The 16,084-nt window shown below is 44.2% G+C and overlaps 1 long non-coding RNA gene across 1 annotated transcript in view; it reads left to right on the top strand.

Moving 5' to 3' along the window:
• Positions 1-15,882, top strand: part of LOC141925674 (uncharacterized) — a 42,384-nt gene extending 26,502 nt beyond the window's left edge. The window contains exons 2-3 of the long non-coding RNA XR_012623903.1: positions 2,593-2,718; positions 14,013-15,882. This is a non-coding gene — a long non-coding RNA (uncharacterized LOC141925674). The remainder of the gene's footprint in view (positions 1-2,592; positions 2,719-14,012) is intronic.
• Positions 15,883-16,084: the final 202 nt, after the last annotated feature.

The following is a 16,084-nucleotide window of genomic DNA, read 5'->3' as shown; positions in this document are numbered from 1 at the left end:
TAAAAAAGAGTGTTATATTGAGTATGTTTGGTGGTGTATTTAAGCATATGGTTTCCATATCAGGAGCTAAGATGGCAAACACATGCTTTACCTTCTGACAAACCTTTCTTATACTCATTGCTCCTTGCAAAAAGAAATCTGCGAGGGATTTTTTTTTTTTTTTTACAACTGATTATATGGAAGAGCCGAAGAAATGTCACGAGGAATGTAAAGCTTGTGTCTCGTTTGCTTATTTTTTTTTTTCTTGCTCGTGCAAAGAGAGGAGGGGATGAAATGTGCCCGTAGGCTCAGCCTGGCTCCCCCCGCCCCGGTGGGATCCCTCGGGAGGGGACCGAGCCGGCTGCCCCTGCCTCGAGCGGATCCCGGGGGCTCCCCGCCGGGTCCCGGGGGCGGATCCCTGCGACTGGAGCCGCTCCCCTCCTTCCCCTTTGCAACACCCCGCCTGGGAAAAGCATCCCCAGGTCCTTCCCGAGGGGGGGTGGCGGGGATGCCGGGGCCGGGCAGGACTTTGCCGGTGGGTCCCGGGGCCGGTGCTGGTTGCCGGAGCCCTCCGGAGAGGGGCTGCCTCACTCCGCCAGTGATAAATCTAGCGGTCCCCTCGCTTTTTCGTCACTTGCCTAATCCTGTGCCCTTCTTTTCATGTGCGGTAATTGCGAACATCTGCTCCCGGAGCCCGGGCCGTGCGGAGTTTGCAAAGGCAGAACAATGGCAACAGCTGTTTCATTTCGCCTCGGGCCAGCGCTTCCTGTTCAGTCTGCATCTGCCCTTCTGTGTCCAATTTATGTTCCTGGGTTGTTTCTTTTTTTTTTTTTTTTTTTTTTTTTTCTCCCAGTGACCCCGCTATACGTTGAGGAGGGATTTGGGGGAGCGCATGCTCCAGCCCGTTTCTGGCCCAGCCAGCCCTGGCGGGACCCTCTGCCCACCCCCGGGTTGCACGGAGAGGAGGGGGAGCAAGGGAAGGATGGGGGTGCCCTGCCTCTTCAAACGCAAATAATAACAAATGTCGTGGAAAAAACCCCCAAAACACCCCGATGTAACATAAATGAGCTGTAAGGCCGGGGTGTGGTGCGAAGCAGGCAGCCCCTGAGCACAAACATCCCCATGGGCAGTGGGGTGGCCAAGGTCTGGCTGGGGCTGGCTGATCAGCCAGAACCAACCCCAGCTCCACAGCCCCCAGAGAGCACACCCCACAGTGGTGGTGGCCTTTGGGGGTGCTTTTAAGCCCCCCCGCCTGACCCCCAGGCTCCTCATCCTTTGATTTCCCTGTCCCCAAACAAACCATCACCTGGGCAAGGGGAGGCAAATGGGCACAGCCCTTCCAGGGGGACGGAGAGTTGGTTTCAGGCTGGATCCCACAAGTGTTTGGGGCCAGGATTGGGCTTTGTTAGGCTGTGGGCTTGTTTAAAGTTCTGGAGCTGACCAGGATGTTTCTTTTGAATCAAGTTCATACTCAGGGTCTGCAGGATCAGCCCTTCATACTTCACCTTTTAACATAAATTCTTCTTTTCTCCCCTCTTTTTTTTTTTCCCCTGAGAAAGCAGCTGTATTTTTTTCTGAGTCAATTGTACCTTTCTGGATTGGATAAGGCATATCTCATTAGAGGGGAAGAGACATTCAATGTGAACTTCAAGCTGCCTCCTCCATGCCACAGAAAAGAAATCCCTAATCAGCACAGTAGATATTTTGTATAATTGCTCTTTGACGTTTCCCCTTTCCTTGCTAATTAAAGTGAAAGAAAACAGTGGTGAAATGTTCCAGTGTGTTTTTCTAGGACAAGAAAAACTAAAACTCTCTTTTGTTTATAAATACAGAGTATTTTAACACTCCAGAGAATCAGTTGTTTTCACAGGCACGCTGCTGAAATTTGTTTTGATTTTTCTTCTGAGCCAGGCATTAAGCACATCTGCAGCTAGGGATCAGCTTTGCAGGTTGGTGGAGGTTACCCAGTCACCCCAAAGCTCGTCCCGGGGTTGTGACTGGTTATGCTGCATACCTGCTGGAAAGCACGAGAAGGGCTGTCTCCTCCTGCACCTTGAGAGATTTTTTTTCTTTCAAGCAATAAAAAGTTAGTAAAATGCAAACAGTAGCAGGGATTTGTAGCTACTGCTGATTATTTCTAGTGTTCTGGAGACTACGATGATTTTTCCCAGTTTTGCTCTAGTAGAAAGGGGTTATTCTCTCCTCTCTTCAGGTCTGTGTTTTAAAGGCTGAACAATTCATCCACCCACAGACACACACCCACCCTTCCTGAGATCCAGGCACAGAGATGGCCTGGCTATTCTTCTCCCCATCACCTGAATCACCAGCCCTCACATGTATCCCCCACTTGAGCTCTTGCAGCCCACGAGGAGCTCTTGCACCTCTGGAGCAGCCCCTCTCCCGGGAAGCAGCAGTGGGGCTGTCCTGGAAACCCTGACACCTTGGTGGGGCCTGGAGCAGCCACAGAGCAAGCTCTGCCCCTGCCCTGCCTCCTCCCATTCCTCAGATAGGAATAGGAAAAAAAAAAAGACTCTTTAATGGATTGGCGGGGAGGGGAAGTCTCCTCTCGAAGGTCTTTCCCAGCATGTCCTGCTCTGATTTCTCTTCCTTTAGGTTTTCCACAGGGAGTGTCGTCCTAATCCATCATACAGTGGACTGAGTGGCTTCTTGGGGTGCTCACTGCCATCCAAAGGAAGACTGCAATGTTGCTGGCTTTGGATTTTATCCCAGGTCTCCTAGGTTGGATACTAGATTTTTTTTAATAAAGGTCTGAGAGGGATGGGAGGGAATGACAATATTACGCTCCTCTTTTTTTGTATTTAGGAAACTCAGCTTTTGGAAACTGCACTAATGGTCACAGTAGCAGAAAAAATAGAAAAAATACTTGCAGATGTGCAAGTAAGTCCAAAACCAGAACAAAACAAAAAAGAAGAAAGTCTTGAATGTATGATTTCTTTTAAAATCTCATGATTGTTTAAGCCAGACTTTTGATTTTAAGTAGACAGTTCTGGATTTCTAGAGCTAAAATCACCACAGCTGTTACAATGGTTGCATTGACTACCCTTCTCTACCATCAGCATATGAAGTTTGTGGTGATATTTTGTCCAGGTAGAAAGGCATCTGAAGGATTTTAAGAGGAATCACCCTACAGGAACAGCTTGGACATACTTACAAAGTGCCACGCTCCTCAAGAAAGGCAGTACCTGCTTATCGCTAGCAGTTAAGGATAGCTTGCTGAAAGGCTGCCAGCAATTTCTTCTTAGGGGAGATAGCATTATATATGTTTAGTGAGTGTATATGTATGGGGGCTGTGTGTGTGTATATATTTCTAATATGTATTTGTTGCTGATTCCTGGTATTTATTTGGGGAAGGCTAGGTGGCACTGAACAGCTATTGCTATGTCGACTCTCATTTGTCACGTTCCCTGTTTATGTGAAATGCTCACCCTATTTGGGACGTGATCACACCCTCTGCTACTGGGGACAAGAAACCTCCGAAGTCCTACCCAAGACACCTGTGAGAGGGAATGGAACAAGGAAGGCTTGCCCTGTTCAGCCCCACCGCATCTGTGCCTCAAGTCTTGGTACTTTGGGTGTCCAGAAGGTGCTTCTGGGTGATAGTGGATGATACTGGGTGATACTGGTCACCACTCACCTGTTTCCAAAATCCATTAGGATTTCCCTACTCAAGGCAGTGATGATGCTCATGCTCCCTGTAAGCCCCCACCATTGCGGTGGAGAACTGGGCAGATATCTCCAAGGAGATTATTGCCATCGTGGTGAATGAAGGTGCCGCATGTGACAATGTGGACCATCTGCAGACCATCTGCAGGTCCTCTGGGACCAGGGGATTATTCTCACAGTTTCAGAAACTCTGTCCATAAGAGGTTCATGTCCTCCTCATGAGGGAAGCACTCCCTGTTCTTGCAATGTGAGCATCTTGTATTTTTCACTTAATAATAACCTTCTGCAAGCTTTTATGATTTTTTTTTCTCAAGGTGCTACTAAAAATAGCTCTTTCCCTCTCCTCAAGCCCTTTTTCAAAGTGAGATATTTTTATTTTTCACCCTGAATCTAGCCTTACATGAGAGGTCAGGAAGAAATGTGGTCACCTGTGTGTCCTATCCTCATTCCCCCACTTGCTGACCACAGGGCTGATTTTGCCTCTGTTGTAGTTTTGTTTCTTCTGGATGACACATTAAGGCCATTTGGGTCCCAGGAGGTCATCTAAGCCCAAGATCTCAGAGGCAGCCCTGTGTCACCTGGGACACATCTCTGTCCATCACACATTCCCCGTTAGGGATCAGGGCATGATTTCCTCTTGAAGCAGATAAAATCCTGAAGGTCCAGGTCCTGCCCTTTGCCACAAGGCTGCTATCCACCTCTTTCCTCCAAAATAATCAGAGTATCTGAAATACTGGCTCCTCTATTTATTTGGTCTTTTTTCCTACAAGCAGGTTCATGTCAGGGGAGATGCTACCAGGGCATCACTACCCATTCTCTGGATGGGATCTCCTGCATCATGACGTTAATACTTGGCACCTCTTTGAGCCAAGTGAGAACTACTTTAAAAGTCTTCCATCACACAAAAAATAGAGATGAAAATGTGCTGGTTTAGCTAAGGAAAATGCACTGTAATATGCATTTCACGTGGCCCTGATTTGAGAGGTACCTAGGGTATTAGTTCATGTTGATGTATTCACGGGCCACACACAGACAGAGGTCTGCAGCACAAGTCTCTCCCTCCTGCCCCGTTGATGATGCCCACCCCAGGCTGGAGGACCACACTCCCTCCAGCATGCCCAGTTGGGCATTTTGGTCCCAGCAGCCCAGTGCTGAGCCACCTTGTTCGATCACACCTTTGTTGTGATGACATCAGATCACATCATTACCTTCTGGGAAAGACCAGAAGGGTCTTGATCACACAAGGGAGCCAGAGTAACTAGTTGCTGACAGATTTATAAGTTTTAGTCCAATTAAAATGCTGTTTATTGCCTTTAGAAGGGGCCTGTTTGTTTCCAGTTTTAGAAGCAAGTTTGGGAAGTGACTATCTTGGCAGTGAATTGTGAGTATGGGACCTGAAATTTTCCACTAGAACTATTGTTATTATTAATTAATAAGTATTATTAATAAGTATTTGGCCTTGGGCCTCATTTTGCCACAGCAGGCCAGGAATTCAGGACACCACCCAAACAACAACAACAACAACAAAATGACTTTGCTGTGAAAGGGCTCAGCTTTGCTCCTCTCACTCCAAATTACATCTGCTTTGACCAGGAGTGGATTTGTCTCCAGTTTTTCCAACTTATTGCTTTCCACTGTTCCTGCTGCTCTTCTTCTTCTCAGCTTTACCATCAGCACGGCAGTAGCCATCACTCAGCAAGTACCCTGAGGCAGTTAGTGATAAAAATAACCAAATGCATATAGGTATACATACCTATATATTTATATTGCATAGGAAGGAGGCGAGTGCCTGCAGGTGAGTGGCCTCCAAGGGAACTCTGAAAGTCAATGCTCCAGCTCAGGAGCAGCTAATGCTGATTTGATATGTGCAGTTGGTGTTTGAACCTGTTGCTCCTTGTTGCCCTGGCACAGCTTCTCCTCTGATTCAAATTTATGCATTTTATTTACTCATGTTAAAGAGGGGGAGAAGTTTTGAGGAAAAAAAGTGCAGTTGCGTAAATGATCATGTCTATCTCTGGATAGCAATGATGGGAACTTTGGATGAATAAGAAGTGTAAAAATAACAGATCTTGTTTGAGAGATGACACTAGAGCTGGAATTGGGACTTACAAGTTCTGTTCATAAATTGGTGCAGTTCTGTTGTGTGACTGCAGGAAAGCCACTTGGATGTCAGCTTTCCTACTATCTGGAAAACCTGGAATATGAAGTTATTGTAAAACTTGGCTATTTGTGAAGTACTTTGAGAGCCTCTGGTGAAAGGTACTGAATAGCTTCATGATTCCCTCTAGTTTATAAAATATACGTTGCTCACAATTTACCAAAGGCAGTGACAGGTTTTAAACAGAGGGACACCCAATCAAAACACAGGATCCTTACGTTTCCAGATCTCGGAGAGGTCCACATCTGAACTCAGACCCAAAGCTGGTATCTTTGCAGAAGACAGAATGAAGACTGCAAGCCTTTATGTGAGCCTTGAAGTCTCGAGGAGAAGGCAGGGGCTCGACCTCATCTCCTGCCTGGTTGTTCTTAATCTCCTGCAGGAATGTGACATTCCAGAAAAGCTCTTCTTGGGGCAACGATTGAGGCCACTGCCAAAACCCAGTGAGCTGTACCTTTCCTTCCTCTACCCTGAATCATCCATGATAATCCTTTAGCTGGGGGCTGAAGGCAGAGAAAAAAGAAAAGATAAAAGGGAGCTTGAATCAACACCGACTTCTGTGGTAGCTAAGGCTTTAAAAATGCCTAAAGATCACTTTGATTGCACACTGTTTGGGCCATGTGCCATCCTTTTATTACTTATCCATGTACAGGAGAGCTCAATGACATTCCATTGAAAATATATTTTCCTTTTGGCCAATTCCAGATTTTTTTAGCAAAAAACAAAAAATATTTTAGCTGAAATTTTTTCCCCCAAAGTGATTCCCCCCCCCGCAACAAGTAGAGGAAAGCAGGTATTTTTTGAGAAGCTCTTGAGTTCAGTAAAACGTATGTTTCTGCTGAAATACATTTCAAGGCAATTTTTTGCCTATGGCTAATTTCTTAGCTATGTCTAACATACAGTATCTCCTTAGGAACCTCTCTGCTGTAAACAGGATTATTACTAAAAAATAGAAGAGTGTGAGGATGCCAGAAGGGGAAAATGTAATCTCACCATTTTCTTTTATTCTAGCCAGATCACTTTAGTGGGCTAATAGCCAAGAAGGTTGAAATATTAACAGATCCTGCACAGACCACACCAGATGGAAAAGATCTGAGCTGAGCAAAAAGCTCTTTGTTGAAAGTTGTACTTTTAAGTGAAATCTTTCAAGAAGGGTAGAGCATCTCACCCTTTGGACACGTTTTTGTGATATTTCAAAGGAAAAGTTGTGAATTCTTACTTGAGGTGTCATTGATGTATATTCCTTCTAGTACTTTGAAAAACTTCCTTCTGCAATGACATTTGGTCCTCTGGGTCAGTGGATTCTCCTGACAAGCTGGTGAAATGTCCTCTGTGCTATCGAGTAAAATGCACTTGCACAGGGGTGTCTGCCTCTGCCCTCCCTCCAGGTTGATTTTAGACAAGGTCTTTAGGGACCTAGCATGGGTTGTCACTTTTAGATGGGCAGGGGGAAGGGGGAGGCAGCAGTGATGAAGAAATAGATGTTACGGCAGAATGAGGACTGCTACAGTGACATGATAACACCATGCAGCAGCCCTGGCATGTGAGCCTCGGTAAACTTAGGGGTTTTATAGATTTATGGATGCTGACAGTCAGTCTTAGGAAGCCCTTAACATTATCAAGCTAACTGCATTGCTTGAAGGAATGATTATTTTTGTATTAACTGGATGAATATTAACACTTATAAACTTCTTCCTAAGTAATCATTAATATATGATATTATGCAAATAGTAAAATAGTTAAAGGAGTTTTCAAGCCAGCATGTGGGCTCTGCTACTGACTTTCTCTGTACTCTTGGGTGAATCTCTTACTTTCAAGTACCTCTTACTTCCCTCTGATGAGTTGTTTGTACAGCCTTGCAAAAAAATTAAGAAGATGATCCAGGAGGGCAGTTTTCTTTGGGATTTCAGTGCAAGAGCCCTGTAGACATTTCACTGGAGCTGAATGGAGGAAATGCTCCTATGCATCTGGAGGAATAACATATGGGCATGTGAATAGATATGCCAGCTGCTGTCCTGTTTTATTGTGCTGTCCCTGACATACCTCAGTGTCCTCTCAGCAGCAGGGGAAATCAATACCAAGAGTCAAAGCAGCGAGGCTCCGTTTTCCGGGGACGGAGGAAACAACAACTGCTACAGCAGCAGCAATTCACAGTCCAACAGGAAGATGGCAGTTGGGTTTGGTAGTAACAGAAAAATATTTTCAGGTCAGCTGATGCTAATAGCCCATTGCCAATGTGGCTTTGGGGAGAATCCACTGTTCTGGGCGTGGCATTAATGCAAAAAACCTGTGTCATGCTCAGGGTGAAACAGGATGAATTCTGTTTCCCAGACACATCCCTGTCATGGGCTAAGGTCAGGGGACAGAAGTCATCCCAGAGGCTACTAGCACACTGAGCCGTTGGAGTAAAGACCTTTTAAGTAAAACCCAGGCTCCTTTTTGTGCTTAAAAATTGTGGGATTGAAAATATAAAAGAGTTCCAACTCATAGAAGTAATTTAAATGTGCAGTTGATACCCCTGAGCCCTGCTGGACCTACTCTTAAGGTCACAAAAATCTTGTTGGCAGGTAATTGTGGGTACAGAGCTGTCCCTGACAAAAACAAATCTGGATTAAAAACTAGTTCTTGCTTCAAATGCTTAGGAGTATGGCTTATTGGAGTCTCTCCACAGCCCTCAGGAAGCAGAAAAGCAAAACTCTTTCTGTCTCTCCTTTATGGAAGGGACTCCCTGGACAGACAGGAAGTATTTTCCTTGGAGCCAACGGCTGAATCCCAGAGGCACACGGGCACACATGGAGCGGCTCTGCACCTCCAGCCATCCAAGCAGGGCTCTGCCCCTGCTTTGTGTGTACTGGAGTTCACTGGGGTGCGGCAAAGATGTATGAGGGGCAGAGGCGCATGTTTGGGATGCCCAGATTTAACGCAAGGACATGGCCAGGAGAGTTGCTGTGGGAGGCTGGGATTCAAGAGCATCTCTCAGTGGCTCCTGCATTGGATGAAAACAAAGATTGCAAACTCTTATGTTAGACATCATACCTGACCTAGTCGGGCTTTCCTGGCTGACCAGGGCATCTGCGCTGATGTGTTTCATATATTAAGTACCAAACGATGCTGATGATATGCAAAAAAGTTCAGTTTACATCAGTGCTGTGTTGTCTAGTGAAACAACAGCGAACTGAGCTGGAAATGTGGGAAGTTTTCCGAGTGGAGTGGAAACAGAAATCTTTTTTACATGTGGAAAAAACTTGTCTTTTGCGGGCAAGACCAAGGTCCAACAAAATGGGAGGTATGCTGTCTTTAGCCAGGCTCAGCAGAGAATAATGAAAACTGATTTAAAAGGCTCACAAATACGAAGTGATTCCATCCTTTTCCTTTGTACTCAGATACTATCCACCTCCTCTAGTGTGTTTAACTGCTCCCTTTCCTACATATGAAAGAAATGTGGCTCTATGTATCATGGGCTGTTGGATGTCTCAGGCAGTGCTGCATGAAATGAAAGCCTTATTGTTTTTCTCCTTTTTTTTTTTTTTTCTTTCTTTCTCTGTTTGAATATAAAATGCCAGGAAGATTGGTAAAGATTTCAGAAAAACAAATTGACATTTGGCCTAATAAAATATTGTACACAGTTTTTCCTTTCTGCTTTGACTTGGCAGAAGAGTGTGTGAAAAGCTCAGAGAAGAAATATTCCATTTTTCCTGGAGGGAGGCAGGAAACCATTAACATACAGTGCTGGAGCATAATATCCTGATATGCCCTTTAAAATTAGTTCATAAAGACACAAAAATGTAAAATCTGTACATTAAGATTAAATTCAGAAATTACAAATGTTCTGGTAGGAATAGCTCTCTCTTAAGCAAGATTTCTTGTTGTCAGCTCTCACAATTTTTTCATGCCCTATATAACACTTTCCTTTAATGGTCCAGCTGCTGAAAGCCTGTAATAAGGAGAAAAATACCAGATTTTTGTTTTTCGAGCATTTTTTTGAGAAAAGTATCTTTAAAATATGGTAAAAATAACACTAAGCTTTCAAGTTCAGAAGGGAAATCAAGACAGATCCCTAAACATGGTGCTTTTATTATTAAGCTAGTCCCATGCGTTTGGTGACTTGACTCTTCTCTCTTTAAAACACTTCAGTGCTGGCAATCTTGAAAATTGCCTCTCAACATTTTGTTTTGGGGCCACATGGTAGATTGACAAGTCCCTGCACCCCTTTGCATCCTGGTTTCTCCACCCCAAGAGCTGAGTGAGCCCCCAAGCAAGTTATTATCTCTCTCTCCCAAACGACAGCTCCACCGATGTCCCCAGGGCCACTGGTGTGATGTATGTCCCCAAGCTCCCAGTGCCCTCTTCTCTAGCCCAGTCCCTCAGTGTGACTCATTGGGTGATGCCACCATTCTCCACCTAGTAACTAATGGGGATGGGCTATGGAAGTTGGCATTCCATTGACAGTTCAAACTAGGATGTCTGGATCTGACTGCAATCGGTTGTTTCCAGCTGTTAAAAAGGCTGGGCTTCTGCAGGAGGTAAAAACTGCAATTTTATCAATTTAATAACTCGGAGGATCAAAACCTCCTCTGTTGCAATGCAGTCATGATAGCTCTCAGCAAAATTCTGTGGCAAATTGGGGGAAAGATAATAAAATTAAATTTACTATTGAAATAAAAGACAGAAGGCATCGTGGTTTTATTCGTTAAAATCATCCACTTCTCAGCTAACTGAAAGTTACTGTTGTGTTGCCAGTTTACCATGAAGCAGATGGCTGCCATTTTGCAGGGCTTTGGCTGTGTGAGTTGATGGTATGGTTTCCACGGGCTCCAGATACAGCATTAACCAGTGCAGAGCCCTGGAAGACGATAAATGGCTTGAAGTAAAAAATGTTGATAATCTTAACCTGCATAACTGGAAATGGGTCAGTGCGTGGCTTTAGGAAGATTTATGGCACTTTAAGTTGGGTTTGTGGAAGTTTTGTTTAGAGGAGTCAAAAAGGGGCAGGAGTACGAATTAGAGCAGCAACAGGTAAGAAGCCCAATGGCTGTAAAGGAGCTGAGCTGTTCTGCCTGGAAAAAAGCAGAGAGAATTAAAAAGTCATGGTTGGAAAACAGGAAGGTCTCTCCTCTGAGTTCAGAGGAGTGCAGACGGAGCGGGGGACTGCAGTGAGATGAAGAGATTTGCTTCTATCAGTTCCCAAAGGAGACACCAGGACTGAGGAGAAAATACCCTGAATCCTGCCCCTGAAAGAAGAGTATAAGGAACCGCTGATGAACTGATCCAGCTGCGCTCTGGGGTTGTGAAAGCGAATCCTGGCGTCTGCCCGGCCGAAGTGCCCAGTCAATAGAGGACACCACGCTGGAACATCTGCCACGCTTGTTTGGTCTTACATTAAAAATAGGGCACAGACAGGAGTGTCAGAAGAAAAACTGCTTTTACTACTGTCTGCACTGAGTGAGTGTATAAACAGCTACTGGAACCCAGCAGAGGAAGGCTGTCAGCCTGGCAGAAGCTCGGTCAGATTTTCAGCTGATGTAAATCAGGAGGACTCCGTTATTAGCGCTGAACTGGCTTACAACAGCTGAGGCTCTAGCCGAGCCACTGAAGTGGTAAATAGTGCTGACAGCAAGTTGTGGCTTAAACAACCTTAAATGAACTCCATTAAGCGCTTGTTTCTGAAGAGAATGTTGTTGAAACCTGGAAATGAGGCTTTCAAAGGTTTAACATATTTGTCTGTTGTAGAGGGTTTATTTTGAAACCAGATGCACTGAGAAGCTCAGCGTTGCTCCACATGGCAGGAGAGGCAGCATGCTAAGGACGGATCCTGCTGTCTCCTTCCTGCTGAAATTGGAAGTAACCTCTGCAGAGTCAATGTCATCACATTAGTGTCAGTGAGATCAGAGGTAGGGCAAGCATGCATAATTCCTTCCAGTGAGATGGAGACGATGACAGGCTAAAACCTATCTGAATAATTGAAAAATGTTGGTGATGTTGCATTCTTGGAAATAAAACTGGCACACGTTCTGCAGAAATCTCAGAGCGGCTGAAACAATTGATCATGGCAGGGTTGGGTGAAGAAACGCAGCAGACTTTTGTGGGTTTGCACGACTCGTAGGCAGTTTTACTAAAAGACAGACTGGGCAGGGGCAGAACTGGGCAGCAAAAATCAGGGCAGTGCTACTTAGGCTGAAGTTTGCCACACAAATTGGGCAAGGGAGAGCTTGAGATATGGGGCTGGCCAGGCCAGCAGTGGGGCTGGGGCTTCATGCAAGAGGTTAGCCAAGGGGACTAACTTGCAACCGGTTCACAGTCTGTAACAATTGCAAGCACTAGCCTCAGGTTAGAATTAGTAAGAGTGCCTTGATTTTTCAGGTACTTGGTTAAGACGTGCCTGAGTCACATTTTTAAAGGAGTGTACCTCACTGCAGCGCCTGAGTGCTCGAGCCACACCAAGAGGAGAGCAGTGGCGGTGGGGTTCCCAGCCCTGCTCAGGGAGGAGCGGTGAGGTTTTGAGTTAAGCAGCCACTGCCTGGAGTAGCTAGGTGAAAGCGGGGTGGTAGGAACAGGGTGTACACCTCCACTGCCAGGTGAGGCTCAACCTCCTCCTCGTACAGCAACTCCAGGGGCCAGGGAAGGCTTTGTGGAGGCAGGTGGAGTTGCACGGGTGTTAGATGAGCAGCAATGCCACAGTGATGCCATCCAGGCTTGTCCAGGGAAGGAGATGTACCTTTATTACAGATCACTAATTATACTCTCAAAGAGAAGATGTCCACTGGAAGAAGCTTTCTTCCAGGGCGAGTCTAGGAAGAAGTTACAGGTGACAATACAGACTATGAGAGGCTGGAAGAAGAGAAGGAGCAAAGGTAAAAGTGAAAGGACTCAGGGAAGGTCATGGATGATGGAGATTTCTAACCACCCGCTATCCTCAGAGTGCTGGAGAAGGTGCAAAGCAGGGAGGATACAACTTTGATCTAAAGTGTGTGCTAAAACACAGCTGGCATCATTTAGTTTTCAGGTGGATCTGCCTAGGAAATGAAATAGTTTTTAGAATTGATTGGGTAAGTTTAAACCCTAACTGATCCATAGTAGTAAGATCACTACTCACCTAGACCTTTATTTCCTTAAAAATAAACAATGGCAGAAGGAAACAGAGAAAATATTTTTTTCAAGTCAGATAACAGAAAATGTATTGGCTTCTAATGCCCTGCTTGACTCTAGTGCTGGTTCACTCAGTGCCACAGCCTTTAAGAAAAGCATTGAAAAACAAGCTGGCTGCCTGTAATCACAATAGTGTGGATGGACATTGGACATATTCCACCACCTTATTAAGGCTCCTCACTAGCCCACATTCAATTCCTTGGCCAGATCCAGCAAAGGACAGAGGCATCTCCGAGAAGAATTTCAATAGAATTCCAGAGAATTACAATGGAATTACACAACAGCACAGAAAATAAAATTTGTTGGTTATTATGGCTTGTATTTCTGTGGGTTCCAAAAAAACAATCTCAGTGTAAACATTCCAAGAGCCATTGGAGTCCATTTGCAAAAAAAAAAAAAAAAAGCAGCACATATAGAGCTCTACTTGGTGTATTGTTGTTTATTCATTCAACAACCCTTCAAAACCCAGTGGCATCCAGACAGGCTAGAAACATGTTGTTTCCACTTCAGAGAGATTGTGCACTGAAGATTTAGGCTAGAGAAAACACAAACCATAGGCTAGAGGGAAGAGCAGGTGACAGACAAAGTTTCATTTAGATTACAGTATCTGGGGGACAGGGTCTTTTTGCTCTGTTTATGCCATCCACAACGCAATTGGGGCCCTAGGGCTCTTAGGTTTGACTGCAGTAGAAACTATAAACACCAATAACACAATAAGGTCTAAGATATTTTAAGGTTGGCTGTCTGGAGGAAACCATTATGCATCCATCATGTGGCAGTGTGAACACGTGCTCTGTATGCCTCAGATTGGGAGTTTTTTTCAGTGAGTTCTCAAAACTGTTTGTTTTTCAGTTGAAATATGCACAGTTAAAATGGCATGTCAATTATCTCTGTGTATATTGATGTTATTTTTCAGACTACAGGAATGTTTATTACTGGGGAATCATAAATATGTGTCATTTTTCACTCCTGCTTTATACTATATAAGGACAGAGACATTTCTTTGATTATGAAAGCCTGATTTTTTTGTTTTTGTTTTTTCCAGATTTCTTGTTGACATGAATAGTCTTTGTCTTTTGTTTTCCCACATTGCTGGAGGATGGTAGCAAAAACATTAATGGATTTGGACCAGCAACACCACTTAAAGACTGGGAGAGGAGAAAGAATGTCTCATCTTTCACTACTGAAGCCTAATACTAATTCCCTACTCAGTCCATGGCACCAACATTGCTGCCAATAGATGCAGAGTTTCCAGAGGCAGATGAGCCAGTAAAGGGTAAAAAGTTTTTCCCAGTATGGTTTAACCTGATCAACCAAGACCAAAAAAGAAATCAGCTCATTCATATTACCATATCACATCCCACCAAAGGTCTTTGTCTTATTGTCATGTAGTAAAGACCATCACGGGGGTATGCATTGCACAGAAAAATATTTTTATCTCACTGTAGGCCAGTACTACAGTTAAATTATTTTTGGTCACATTCAGTGAATAAGAAATCAGAAAAAAGATCATGGCAATCAAATAAAAAGTTGTAAGCATTAACAAATGCCTCCAAATGCAGAGGTTAAGCATACTATTAAAACCAGAAAGCAAAATAGTAATATCAGTTACAAGCTGCATGGGTAATCAATATTGAAATATGATGCCTTTTAATCAGGGGATCTTTTAAACAGCCTTGAGGGGAAAAAAAAAAAAAAAAGGAGTGTTTAATTGCAAGAGCAATATTTGGTACTTGGGAAGTTGAAATCCATTTCTGAAACCAGGCTTCCCATAAGAAAGTAGGTCACAGTTAGGATGGTGTTAAGCAATACAGTTCATAGCACTTAGATTACCATTGAGATAAAGGGCCCTGTTTATTTAAGTTATTTCATGTGGCTTAGTCTATTTTCTGTGCTCAAAGTACAATAAGGAGAATGAAGCACCCTACCTAGAGGATTCCTTCCAGTTCTATGGTATAGCACCTGCAAATGAAATCTTCCTGACCACAACCTCTGGACAAAACCAACAGCTATGCTAAAGCTAATACACTGGAGAGGCAGCTATTTCCCCAGATTTCAATAGTTTCCAAAAAAATAAAAGTATCTGAGCAAACTGTTACTTTGCATTAAATTTTCCTCAGTCAAAGTGGATTATTCCCATACTAGAATATGTGGGGTTTTTTAACCTAAGAGCTTTATACAACTCCGAATCACCTTCTGTAGTTTCAGTGCATCTTCCACTGCACGCAGGACGCTGAGGGTGATGTGTTAGGCTGGAGCTCTTGTTCACTCCCTGCCTGTCTTTCTGCAGGCCGTGGGAGAAGCTGGCTCTCTATTGATGAATGAGCGCCATGGAGAAGACAGGATGGAGGCAGAGATGTTCTTGCCATTTAGTCAGCTCCTCATGTGTGGTGTTTTGGCACCAATATCCTGAGATGTGTCCAGTTCTTGAGAGCTGCTTTTTCATTGATGTGACCCCATGTGACGGCTCCCTCTCATGAGATTTCCTCTAACTTGAGTTATTATTATATCTGAATTCCAGCTGTAAGCCTCTCGGGACACAGACCCCTAGTGCTCCCTCCTCAAAGCTAGAGGAGGGAGAGCCATCGTTTGCAGCTGAGGGGAAGAGAGGCAATGCAGGGACTGTGCTGTAGGAAAATCTTCAGCTAAACCGTTATCTTCCATATACGATTGCTTACGCTTAGTCTATTCAAGGAAGTCTTTGGGAAAATACCTAAGAGGATTTTTGCTTTCAGATTAAGTGATTTCTAGATGATTTTACCCACAGCAAATCAGCAGGGGGTGAGTTTAGCTGCATTTTGCCTACACCAGGGGAAAAGAGGCTTTCTCTTCTGAAAATCATCCCCTAAATTAATGAAGACATGAATGTACATTACACTGAACCTATTTAGCTTATTAAAGTCTCCTCTCTCAGATCATTTCCTTCTGTGTGTGTCTCTACATCACAGGCTCTTCTGTTTGTAATTTCCAAAGCTAAAAAAAAAAAGAGATTGTATCTTTTTTAGGGGTTACCCTCAGCTTTCAGCAGTCAGAAACTATATGTACAGTAGTCAGCCTAAAATCCCATAGGAAGATTAAAGACCATGCTGTATGCCGTTAATACAATAATGATGACTG

Source organism: Strix aluco, chromosome 7 (genome assembly GCF_031877795.1).
Source record: "Strix aluco isolate bStrAlu1 chromosome 7, bStrAlu1.hap1, whole genome shotgun sequence".
Taxonomy (NCBI): Eukaryota; Metazoa; Chordata; class Aves; order Strigiformes; family Strigidae; genus Strix; species Strix aluco.
The sequence above is the reverse complement of the archived record's forward strand: the minus strand, read 5'-3'. Positions and strand labels throughout refer to the sequence as shown.